Source organism: Biomphalaria glabrata, chromosome 14 (assembly GCF_947242115.1).
Source record: "Biomphalaria glabrata chromosome 14, xgBioGlab47.1, whole genome shotgun sequence".
NCBI lineage: Eukaryota > Metazoa > Mollusca > Gastropoda > Planorbidae > Biomphalaria > Biomphalaria glabrata.
In genome coordinates, this window is record NC_074724.1 from 22,895,085 (window position 1) to 22,906,923 (window position 11,839).

Here is an 11,839-nt window from a genome sequence, read left to right on the forward strand (position 1 = left end):
GTATCTCTATTAAAGAACGATTTTTTTTTAAACAAATCGGGTAAACCCGTTTTTATATTTTATGATAGGAATAGGAAGTAAAGTTCCTCTTTCAGATCTTTCGACCTATGGGGGCAGATGACGTTAAGGTCATCTGTTTCTTTGGCCAATGGTTAACGTGCAGGGTGTCGAGTGGCCAGCACAACGATCAACCGCCTTTACTTTCCCCAACTTAAATCTGGTACCCATTAGGTTTGGGGGGGGGGGGAGGAATTCAGAAGCACGCTAAAAATCCCGATATTCAAAATCCCATTCTTCACCGAGATTCGAACCCAGGACACCAGGTTAGGAAGCCAAGTGATTAACTACTCAGCCACCGCGCACCTATGAATATGAACGGATAAACCCATGTTCACACTCGACTTTTAATTTCGAGGCAAATTAATAAAAGAAAATACTGAAAAAAAATGTGAAGGGAACATTCTCCAGGCTTGACATTGATCTAAATTCAATCAGATAGTTCAGTAAGACCCAAACTGTCGGTGGACAAGTTAATGGGAGCCAGTTGTCGACGAGTGATGTGTCGGATGAACGAATTGTCTGAAAAAAATGTCGGATGAACAAATTGGTGTGTGAACGAAATGTCAGGTGAACGAAATGTCAGTGAATGAATTGTCGTGTCATCCGCCATACATTGTTGGCCTTTTTTTTTTTTTGCTTATCTAGTGGATTGGGTTCAGATCTGTGTCAAACGTGGAGAATGTTCACTTCACTTTTTTTTTTTGCCACGAAAATAAAGGTAGAGTTTGAAAATGGGTTTACTCGTTCAGCCGACATAGTCATATCAAATATAAAATACTGTGAAAACAGGTTTACTCGATTTGTTAAAAAGTTTCGTTCTTTAATAAAAATAGAGATACAATTAGTTACTTTTTATCTATTTTAAGGGACATTAAACATAGACTACGGTCACCGCCATGATCTAAGGAACATATTTGCCAATTTTTATCAAGATTGGTCAAATTGGGTTTCATTTTTATTCGGGACATTCATACGTACATACATACATACATACATACATACATACATACATACATACGTACATACATACATACATACATACATACATACATACATACATACATACAAACAAAACAAACACACGCCTTTAATGGCATTATATATTATAGATAAGTATGTTCGGAGTTTATAATACTATTTGAACACCTCAATTTTCTATAAAGAATTACTTTTCGGTCTCATCGAAATTATTGTACTTATTATCAAAACAGCTAGAGCTTCAGAGATCTTATTAGTTTTATTATAATATTAGCAAAAAAAAAATAGATATGTTTCAATACTAAAAAACAACAACTATAGCCTGTAAAATTTAGTCCTTTCAGATTTTTGCCAGTTAAGAAATGAATTAAAGTTGTTTTGGAAAGACTCCTGTATGATTTCAAGAAATTCCATTTCCTATTATTTCATTTCTATCAGGGAAACCTGTTGTACCTGTTGATATTACATGTTGCTTTCCTACCACTTCAGGTAAACGTGTCTCTTGCTGTGGGTTAGATCTGAACCTGCAGTCAAGCGCTGATCTGTCACTGTGACATTTCCCCCACCACACAACTATCTTCATCTATTTAACGATAGGAATTTTTTCTTTCCTTTTTTATCTATCTAATCTACATTCTCCGCCCCCCCCCCCCCCCACAAAACACACCCACATACACACCCTTGCTCTGAGTTCTCTCCCCTTCACTTAAAAAAAAAAGTTTATTCTTTCCCTTAAGAAGAGGAAGGAAATGACGTCACGTTCTCCCGAGACTTAGCCGAGTGCCCCATGTCCATATTGAGCTTCACAAAGTGGTGAGAGACAACGCCATGAACTGAAACCATGGAACAAATTGCCTTTTAAAATTCAATTCTTATTTTTATTTTGGGCTCTCTCTCTCTCTCGGAGACTTTAAAAGCTCTTTATGCAAAAAACTCTTTTTCACCATTTTATATAATGCGCGTTCTTCAATGTGAGAGATTTCATAATTCTAGAAGCTAGGCAGACGACTAGAAGCTAGCAGACGATTTTGGCATTATTTATGTTCGAAACGTTCTTGACTTACAGAAACACATTTAGAGGCAGGGACCCAGATACGAAGGCATTTCTTCTAGTTAAATAAAACAAGCATTATTAAACAGAATACTTTTAAGAAACAAAGCTTATTTAGAAGGAAAGAACCGCTTATTACTTAGATTTGTCTGAAAATTACAGGGCTTAACTAATTGGTTAACTTTTGGAATGATTTGTGTATTATCATCGACAATAATAAATATGCAATATGGAAGAAAAAACGTGTCAAAAGTAAGAAAGAAATTAAATCCATACAAATATACATCTACATTTCGCATTAAGTTAGCACTTAATCCCCTAATTTCCTCTATGTTTTGTTCTCTAATAAAGATACATGAAGTTGTTTTTTTTTAATTATGTTTAGGGCATTCCGGTTGAGGGTGAAACATGAAACATACACTACGGAACATTTATGCCAAATTTTATCAAGGTTGGTCAAATGGTTTTGATTTCTATGCGGGACATACATACATAGACCTACATACATACATACATACTCCTTACATTCTACTTTATATATCGGATTAGCTGGCGATTATAATGACAAATTTTTTATGCTTTTTTTTTACAGGAGGGTGTTTGGGGATTTGTTTAAAATTTCCAAGCCCCCCCCCCATTAAGTTGTTATTGACGTTTAAACAATTTCGCATTGACAGAAGTTCCGCGATCTTGTTTTTAAAATGCTTCTCAACATCTATTACGATGGGCCTTTGTATTCCGCAACAACTTTGTGGTGTGCCTTTTCTTCAGTAGTGCCCCCTTAAAACAATGTTTTAGGGGCTCCCCTTCCCCCCCCCCCCAGACAAAAAAAAAAAGATCTCGTTCTCAGAAGAGGGGGTGTGGGTGGGGAATGCAGAAGAACTACCCACGGTGAACCAAAATTAATGCAGATCTGGGAGTCGTGACGTCACCTGGGAGAGTTAATAAAGTGCAGTAATGTTGTAGCTGATCTCAGTAGACTGTGGTAGGCAATCATGTCGCCATATCGTTTGGCTTTAAATTAAAAAATAGATCTACATCTGATGTGGTCTCAGAAGTAAAATAATTTAGTCCATAAGTTTAAGTTTTATTAGTATGATTTTATTTTAATATTATTACTATTTTTATTATTATTATTATTATTATTATGTGAAAAACAAACTAATATAGGTCATTATTATTATTATTATTATTATTATGGCCAATGTTGTGGTCATTATGATCTCCTTAGAAGGTCCCATTCACAATGAGTGTGTCATGCGTTTCCCACTGTTGTCAAGATGGTGCCGTGATAGACTCGATCTTGGTCTGCCATCATCCCCTGTCATCCTGCAGTTGATTTTGGTCTAGCGCGTAAAGATATTCTTTTTGAAAGGGCTGACACCTTACAATTGACCGTCTTTGTTACCGTACCTCGAAACATTACCTATGTGTTGTATTGGAATGATATTAGATCTAGTATGAAATATAACATGGTGCGCCATCATATATTTTTTTTTTTGTCTGTTTTTTTATTGACAATCTAGACTTTCTTTTCTTCGTGGAATCAACATTTAGTGCAGGCGTGAAGCATTAATCTGTTAAGAGTTAGCTTAAGATGTGCAAGAACTGCCGTATTGTCTTGTATTAACTTTGATTTACAGGAGATCTGACCAAGTTGACCTCTATAAAACTTTGAGGTCAAACCCTCTGGACACCTGCGCCCCCTTCGCGGAATTATACCCGGCATTGTCTCGGTTCTTGGATATTTCCTTTAAAGCTGTGTTTTAGCGTGTTGTGTTGTGAAGTCTGAACATTAATCCAAGAGCAGTTGAATTCTAGAATCTAATACAAGCTTGATGAGTAACTGTAAATACACAATAGAACGAAAGAGAAATGAGAGACAGAAAAATGCAGAGAGAGAGGGGGGGAGTAGACAGAGAGAGAGAGACAGGAAGGGGAAAGAAAGGGAGAGAGCGAACGGAAGAAAGAGAGGGAGAGAGTAGAGAGAAAGGGAGAGTAGATAGAGAGAGAGATGAAACGGGGGAGGAGAGAATATGATAGAGAGAGGGTAGGAAAGGAAGAGAGAGAGAACAAGAGAGAGAGGGGGGAATAGAGAGAGAACAAGAAAGGAGGGGGGGGGAAGAGAGAGGAGGAGATGTGGGAGAGCTTGTGTGCAACTTTGAGATAAGATTGAAAATCACTGCTTCAGATCTTGTCTCTGATCTTCAGTTTGTGCAACGCGTCTCTCCCTCTCTGTCTCTCTCTCCCTCTCTCTCTCTCTCTCTCTCTCTCACTCACACACACACACACTGCACCAGCCAGCACTAAGGATACCGTTTCAAAGTGTGAAGGCCTTGTTTTGACAGTTAGAGTGATCTGAAGTACCTGTTTTCTCAAATAATCTCTCACCCACCCGATTGTACTACCCTAAAGGCCCTGACACAAACAGCCGATAACATTATATCAGCGTCACGGACGTACAGACACGTGCCCCCATAGCGCGACACTTTTCATCAAACCTGGCTCACACCGACTTGCCAAAATCTGTGTTTCCTTGTAATATCTGGAGAGCTATTGGACAATAATGGGTAGCCTTTAATCCCGCTATAGTTTAAGAAAGTACCTGGAAGTAGAATAAATTATTAATTTTAGAAATACTGTGTAATGTACGGCTATGATTTCCACTACAGCTGTCAAAATACACAATTATAGGCCTATTTATGTTTCAGTAATTCTCATGCATATGACAAAGTGCTTTTTGTTTTCCCTTTACAACGATGAACCATGCACTATAAACAATTTGGGATTTACATGTTATATATATATATGCACATCTATTCAGAACTGTAATTTTTCTTGTTCCATGGTAATGAACATTAAAGACTGATCTCGTCCTGACTACTCGCTGATGCACCAATATCTGCGACGATGAAGTTATACTTTGATGAACTGCGGGGGGTATATTGCAATGTACACTGTAAACGGTCATAAGCTAAGTACGATATCTCGATTACCTTCATTGCTAGGCACTGCTATCTTTTTATTTATTGTGTTTTTTTTTTTTTTTTTGGGGGGGGGGGATACGTCTATTTAGTTATTCCGGACACCGACACTCACACAATCTCTTCAACACTCATTATCTATTCTCTAACACTTACACACACACTCTCTCTCACACACCCGCACACTCAGACCCATGCGCCCTTAGTCTCACACATATACTGACACACACACACACACACTATCACCACAAACTCTCCCACACATTTTTGTGAACATTCTCTCTCACACAAAAAAATTCTCACACAGCCACTCTCATGCACGCACACATTCATATGTACTCCCACAAATTCACACAAAAGTCACACACACTGACCTCACGCAAAGTATTGTCTACCTGAATGGATTGACTGTGTAAAGTCTGTATAATGATTTGATCCCCAGACATTGCACAAGCATGAGCCTTAAAGTTTGTCTACGTGGACCTTGCTGGAAAGACTGAAAGACCAACGCCCTCTTAGATGAGAACCGCTGTAAACATCTCAAACATAATTGCGAGTCCCACGGAGATAATTGTAGGAAGCACGCAACCTTATAATGCCGAAATAACCTTTTGATAACCTGAGTTCTAGAATGACAATGACACGGTGTTTATTGAATACACACACAAACACACACACACTACACGGGAAGATATCTCGGCAGACTAATTCAACAGACAAGTTAAGTCTGAGTCTTAAATAAATTGCTTCACAAAGTCTAACACTACGTCCATAAGGAAAAAAAAAGAGAAAAAAAAAAAAAGAGAATATCAAGGTCATTTGAAGGTCATCGCTTGAAGTTAAAAAGATTTTTTTCTTTCCCCATTTAAACAAACATCATTAACCAGGTTTTATTAATTAATTAATTTCTTTTTGTATGTGTTGTATCAGTGAGCTGTTTGTTCACGTGCTAGATATCTGGACCTCAGAAATCCTTCATGACAGACAGCTGATAGTCTGACGACAAATCTCAGGCTGTGATGAAACATTTTTTTTTAATTCTTTACCCCCTCCCCCCACCCACTTTTTCCCAATCATTTAATGTTGGAACGATAACGGCCGGGACGCTCTCATCCGAGGGGGGGGGGGGGTTGACCAATAGGACAAAGTGGAGCCACAGTCATGGGAGAGGTTCCAATACTCCTTGTGACGCTGATGTTGTTCTGATTCCTTTGTAACACCTGTAGATGCAGATCTAGGGACTCTAACCGAGACCATTCGTTATACAAGGACTGAACACTGAAATACAACGTCACAACCTGTGGGCAGTGGAGACCAAACGCTCTTGGCTAAGTCGTACAGACCTTTTATGTGGCAATGAGCTACTGGTCTAAACTGCCTAGAAATTGCCACGTTGCAGACCAGGCGTTCAGGCCTACTATGACTATTGGTCTCGCCCTAACACTCTGACATGCGACTGGTGCGAGTCATTGGTCCTTTAATCCGGAACTGGAAAGCTAAAAATAGCTCATAAATTCCAAAGGAGCTAAAAATAAAGTTTTCGCACTAATTTAATTTGGACATTTTCATGGAAGACGCGTTAAAGAAAATCGATAAAAAAAAAGAGAATAAAGATAAATAAAACTAAATCTTTCAGTACACACTTTTCTCTTATCCCCAGAAAATAATATGAGAACGAACATTTCTTTTAATCACCTTTTTGTCCAGTGTCTGCAGCCGCTTGTGAGAAAATATTATGCGTCTTTGTTTCCTACATGAGGCTATAGGGTTGGGTCAGGTTGTATTACTTCTATGAATAGTTTATTATAGTATTCAATTGGTTACCCACAACAGCTATGTAAACTTTTGATTGGGTGATTATTGAGCAAACTACCAACGGTGAGTATTGGTAAGTAATAGTAAGTATGTCTAAGAGGTAAACAGCACTTCATTGATTCTGACTGTCTCTATCTGCTCTTGTGTTATTAAAGTGATTACGTGGGCGATGTGAATTATAGACAATTCTCCAATGTATATATATATATATATAATAGTTCCCTCAATATAAGTGGGTGAGAATAACATAGAGAGACTGTATATCATTTTGAAACGCATTGTGCTTAATGTTGTAAAATGGTTTAATTGTCGTAATAATATCACACGTACCCTCGGCAATAGCATGCACCTGTTCAAATAGCACAGTGTCTATAATTGTATTAGTGAACATAAGAATATCACAACACTTTCGGAAGTTTGTTTTTTTTCTCATCGATCATCTAGGTTTTTTCACCATGCTAGGCCCTGACACATAACAGACTACTATCTGCCAAGACACACACACACACACACACACACACACACATATATATATATATATATATATATGTCAGTGTACTGTCTGACTGTGTCTATTTATTTTTCCATTACCCCTTAACTATAAGCTCTAAGTACATATATGGAGTCTAGACTTTGACAGACCTTACAGGTCAACGTAACCGTATCGTTAGCAATGCTGTCATTCATCCAAACTTTTTTTTTGTTTTAATGTCTGGGTTTTACCAATTGTTTTGTTTTTTGTTTTTTATTTTATTAATCCCTACTTAAAATTGTTGAATCATTAAGGGTCATTTAATGTATGTGTGTAAGTATTTAGGGCCGTTTAATGTATGTGTTTAAGTATTTAGGACCATTTAATGTATGCGTTTTAAGTGTTTAGGACCATTTAATGTATGCGTTTTAAGTATTTAGGACCATTTAATGTATGCGTTTTAAGTGTTTAGGACCATTTAATGTATGCGTTTTAAGTATTTAGGACCATTTAATGTATGTGTGTAAGTATTTAGGACCATTTAATGTATGCGTTTTAATTATTTAGGACCATTTAATGTATGTGTGTAAGTATTTAGGACCATTTAATGTATGTGTGTAAGTGTGAAAGAAGAGAAAAAAAAGGTGGGGTTTGTCTTATTTTTGTTTGCTCACGAATTAGTTTAAAAGACTACTACACAGTCTGTTCTATTGTTGTTATGTAATGTTAGACACTGCCACTATAGCCATGCTGTTTCCATATGTCCTCTCTCTATGTTATGTAATGTTAGACACTGCCACTATAGCCATGCTGTTTCCATATGTCCTCTCTCTCTATGTTATGTAATGTTAGACACTGCCACTATAGCCATGCTGTTTCCATATGTCCTCTCTCTAAGTATCTGAGTTATTTTTAATATGTCGACACTACGCCTATAAGAAGCCTATAAGTAGTTGTTAGACTGTTGTAAGACGTCCACTAAAAATACTTGTTTATTTCAATACAAAAGTGATTTGAACCAAGTTCCTTTCGGTTCATTCTCACAACTTTATGCGCAAGTCTGATATTTTTCTGATGAGGTCACAGCATTGCACTAGTTTGCACCCAGCCATCAATCTGACATACACAACGTGGCTAGAAAATATTCATTATGTGATATAACTTTTGTAGATGTAGGGAGAAGATTGATTACAATGATGGTGTGGTGAATGTATTAGTGATACAGTTAGTTAATAGAAATTATGTTTTATGAAGAGAAGGAACTGTGGGTATTTGTTTTTGTTATTCAGTTGTTGATTTTTCTATAATATTCTATTGTGCTTAATTTCGTTAAAGGGAAAACTATATTTGGCTTGAGTATTAAAATACTTGTAAAATAGTTGCTTGTGTCTGTAAAACTTTCTTAGACTGATTCTTGAGCTCTTCATATCGGGAGTGTTCACCTACAGCTGTAGTGCACATTACAAGTAAAATATTTATTTTAAAAAAGCTTATATCAAGTGAGATCGCATCAGTTATGTTGAAGATACAATAGAGTCAATGGAGACGAACAAGAATACATGTGTGTCATTGAAACTGTTTTTATTCATTGGTTTTGTGTAACACAATTTATGATGCTTATAAGATGCTCAGTGAGCTATTTTCCAATCACTTTTGTAAGGTGAGATTTGGGGGGGGGGGAGGAGAGGGGGTATGTACGACGTGACAACGAGGTATTAGTCTCCACTGCCCACAGGTTGTGACGTGGCATTTCAGTGTCGAGGCCTACTACAGCGAATGGTCTCGCACGAATACGGGAATCACGTGCGCTGAATGTGATGCAAGAAGCAGTTCTGACCAGAGTCCAGGTATCCAATGTGTTGTCAAACTTATCAATATTCAAATCGTAAGTCGTATCTAGATCTATCGAATAAAGGCAAAAGTTTATGTTCCTAAATGGTAACAAGTTTTCGAACTTAATTCAATCTCTGTATACATTGATTATAAATACGTCTAGAATGGGAAGTTGAACTTGATGTCAGAGGCTACATCTCTTCTCAAAGTTTGATCAACTTCTACATTTGTTGCGCGTCTCCAATCTGAACTCCCCAAACACCCAATTGATGTCCAGATTTTGGCATGTCATTTTGAAATTGGCTTACATAAGAAACAAGGTAAACGTCTATCTTAGTGATGTCATTGATACACAACAGAGAGAGAACAGAGTCCTTAGGGAAGGAATGAGAAGACAACAGCTGCAGTGTGTCTTCCTTTCTGTCTGTTTGTATCTTTCATACTTTCAGTCACTCTCTCTCTCTCTCTCTCTCTCTCTCTCTCTCTCTCTCTTTGTCTTTCCTTTCTCTATGTCTCTCCTCTCACACACACACACAGACTCTGTTTTGTCTTTCTTCTTTGTCTATCTCACTCTGTCTCTTTCTTGTTTTTCTTTATGTCTGTATCTCTCTCTCTCTCTCTCTATCTATCTATCTATCTCTCTATCTATCTATCTATCTATCTATCTATCTATCTATCTATCTATCTATCTATCTATCTATCTATCTCTCTATCTCTCTATATATATATATATATCCCTACCACTAGTCTTTATTTTCTGTATGTGTGTCTCTCTTTATAACTCTCTCTCTGTCTCTCTCATTGTCTTTTCTTTCTTTATGTCTATTTGTCTCTGTCTCTCTCGCTCTCGTCTTCTCTCATGTCTGTCTGTTTGTCTGTCCACCTCTTTGTGTCTCTATTAAACTAGCATATATACATTTGCTTATACAGACATTTGTTTTTCCTTTAGGAATTTCATTGTTAACCAATCCTTAAAACAAACAGGCCATTATACACCTGAGGCGGCATTCCTACTATGCACTTCTGACTAGCGTCACTTCATTGTCTGTGCATTGATTGAGACACATTAAGTCAGATCAAACCCAACAATTACCTGGTATTAGCTTCAAGACTTCTAGAAGGTGGGGCTCTCTTTAAGTCTTTACATTACCAGATACGTTTTACAAATATTTTTCGGAGAGATCAAACTGAAGGAGTGTTTCCACTCTTGTTGGCAATGAACAGATCTGACTCCGTTTTATGTGGTAAGAACAACAACAAAAAGGATTCACTATGACGCCGTGCCATTAGTGCATTCCCACTAGATATAGAATTTATTTCCTAACATTTCTTCAACATTCAATCATTTCTCAAGCCAAACTATGTTGGGAATGCTTTTGCTTGTAACCTTGGCAGCGAACTAATTAAAAAATGCACCTATTCGATGTCATTAGTACTTTAAACCATTTAGACATTGAAGACCTAAAGCCTAATGCTTTAACTTATTGAACACGACACTGTGTCTTCACTTACTTAACTCCGCACTGTCCTCGCCTTGCAGTGCTGAAATGTAGACTTAATTTATACAGTATTTTCGAGCATATAAACTGCGGGTTATATAAGTTTTAGCACACGAATGACAACTTTGCGGAGTATACAAAGGTGCGGGGTTTACACAATCTTTTTGACTCATAGACATAGCATAACGGAAACTAAGGCCATACCGGTGGGTCTTTAGACCTCCTCTAATTGGCTGCGTGGTTGTGAAATGTACATTGGAAAGGTTTAAGAATATCTCATTATAAACCTCAAGAAAACAATTAGTGCAGATGTAGCAGAGAATCTTTAAAACACCAGTACTCAATTGTGACAAGTAAACAACTAAACTAGTTTGACGATACTGGTAATGTCGAACCGTGCACATGCGGGGTATATAAGGGTGCGTGTTGTATTTTTTTTGTTTTTACTTATTTTGTTATTTGTGCGGGTTATACGCGTATGCGAGGTATAAGCAAGAAAATACGGTAATGACAATTTTGTAGACTGCGTTTCACTAGTGAAGATGATCACTTCCTTCTAGTCTTTAAAAAGTTCACAGATAAGTCCTAACACCACGTGACTCCTTCTTCCTTGCCCAGTTGTTCTCTCCCAACTCCTAACCTCACAAAATGGTCATAGTCTGAGGGAGAAGAGAGAAGTGTCTGTCTCTTCCTCCAAGCAGTAGATTTGTGTGTACACTATTAGGTTACAATCATTACTGGGTGACGTAATTTAATTGCAGTAGCTTTTTTACCAGCATTATCTCCCGTGGCTGCTGGGATACCATTTAATACCGCAGCAAAGATTATTAGAGTTAGATCATATTGCCTGAGTTGGGACGGAGCTGGAGAGGATCAGGTGACTTCCATTAACTAAGAACACGTAATTGTGACCTACTTAGTCTACTGGTGGACCAAAGATTTTTGTTGTTGTTGCTGCTATAATTTTATTGTATTACATTTATGGCAAACACTTCAATGAAAGGCCCTCACAGTACATGTTGATGTTTATTTACAAGGTGTATGACCGGGATGATGAAACAACAGATACAGTTGTTGCGGTCTTCAGGTTTTCTCGTGCCGAAGCAGTTCAGAGGCGCCCCCTGTCTCGGAAGCACAGGTATCCCCC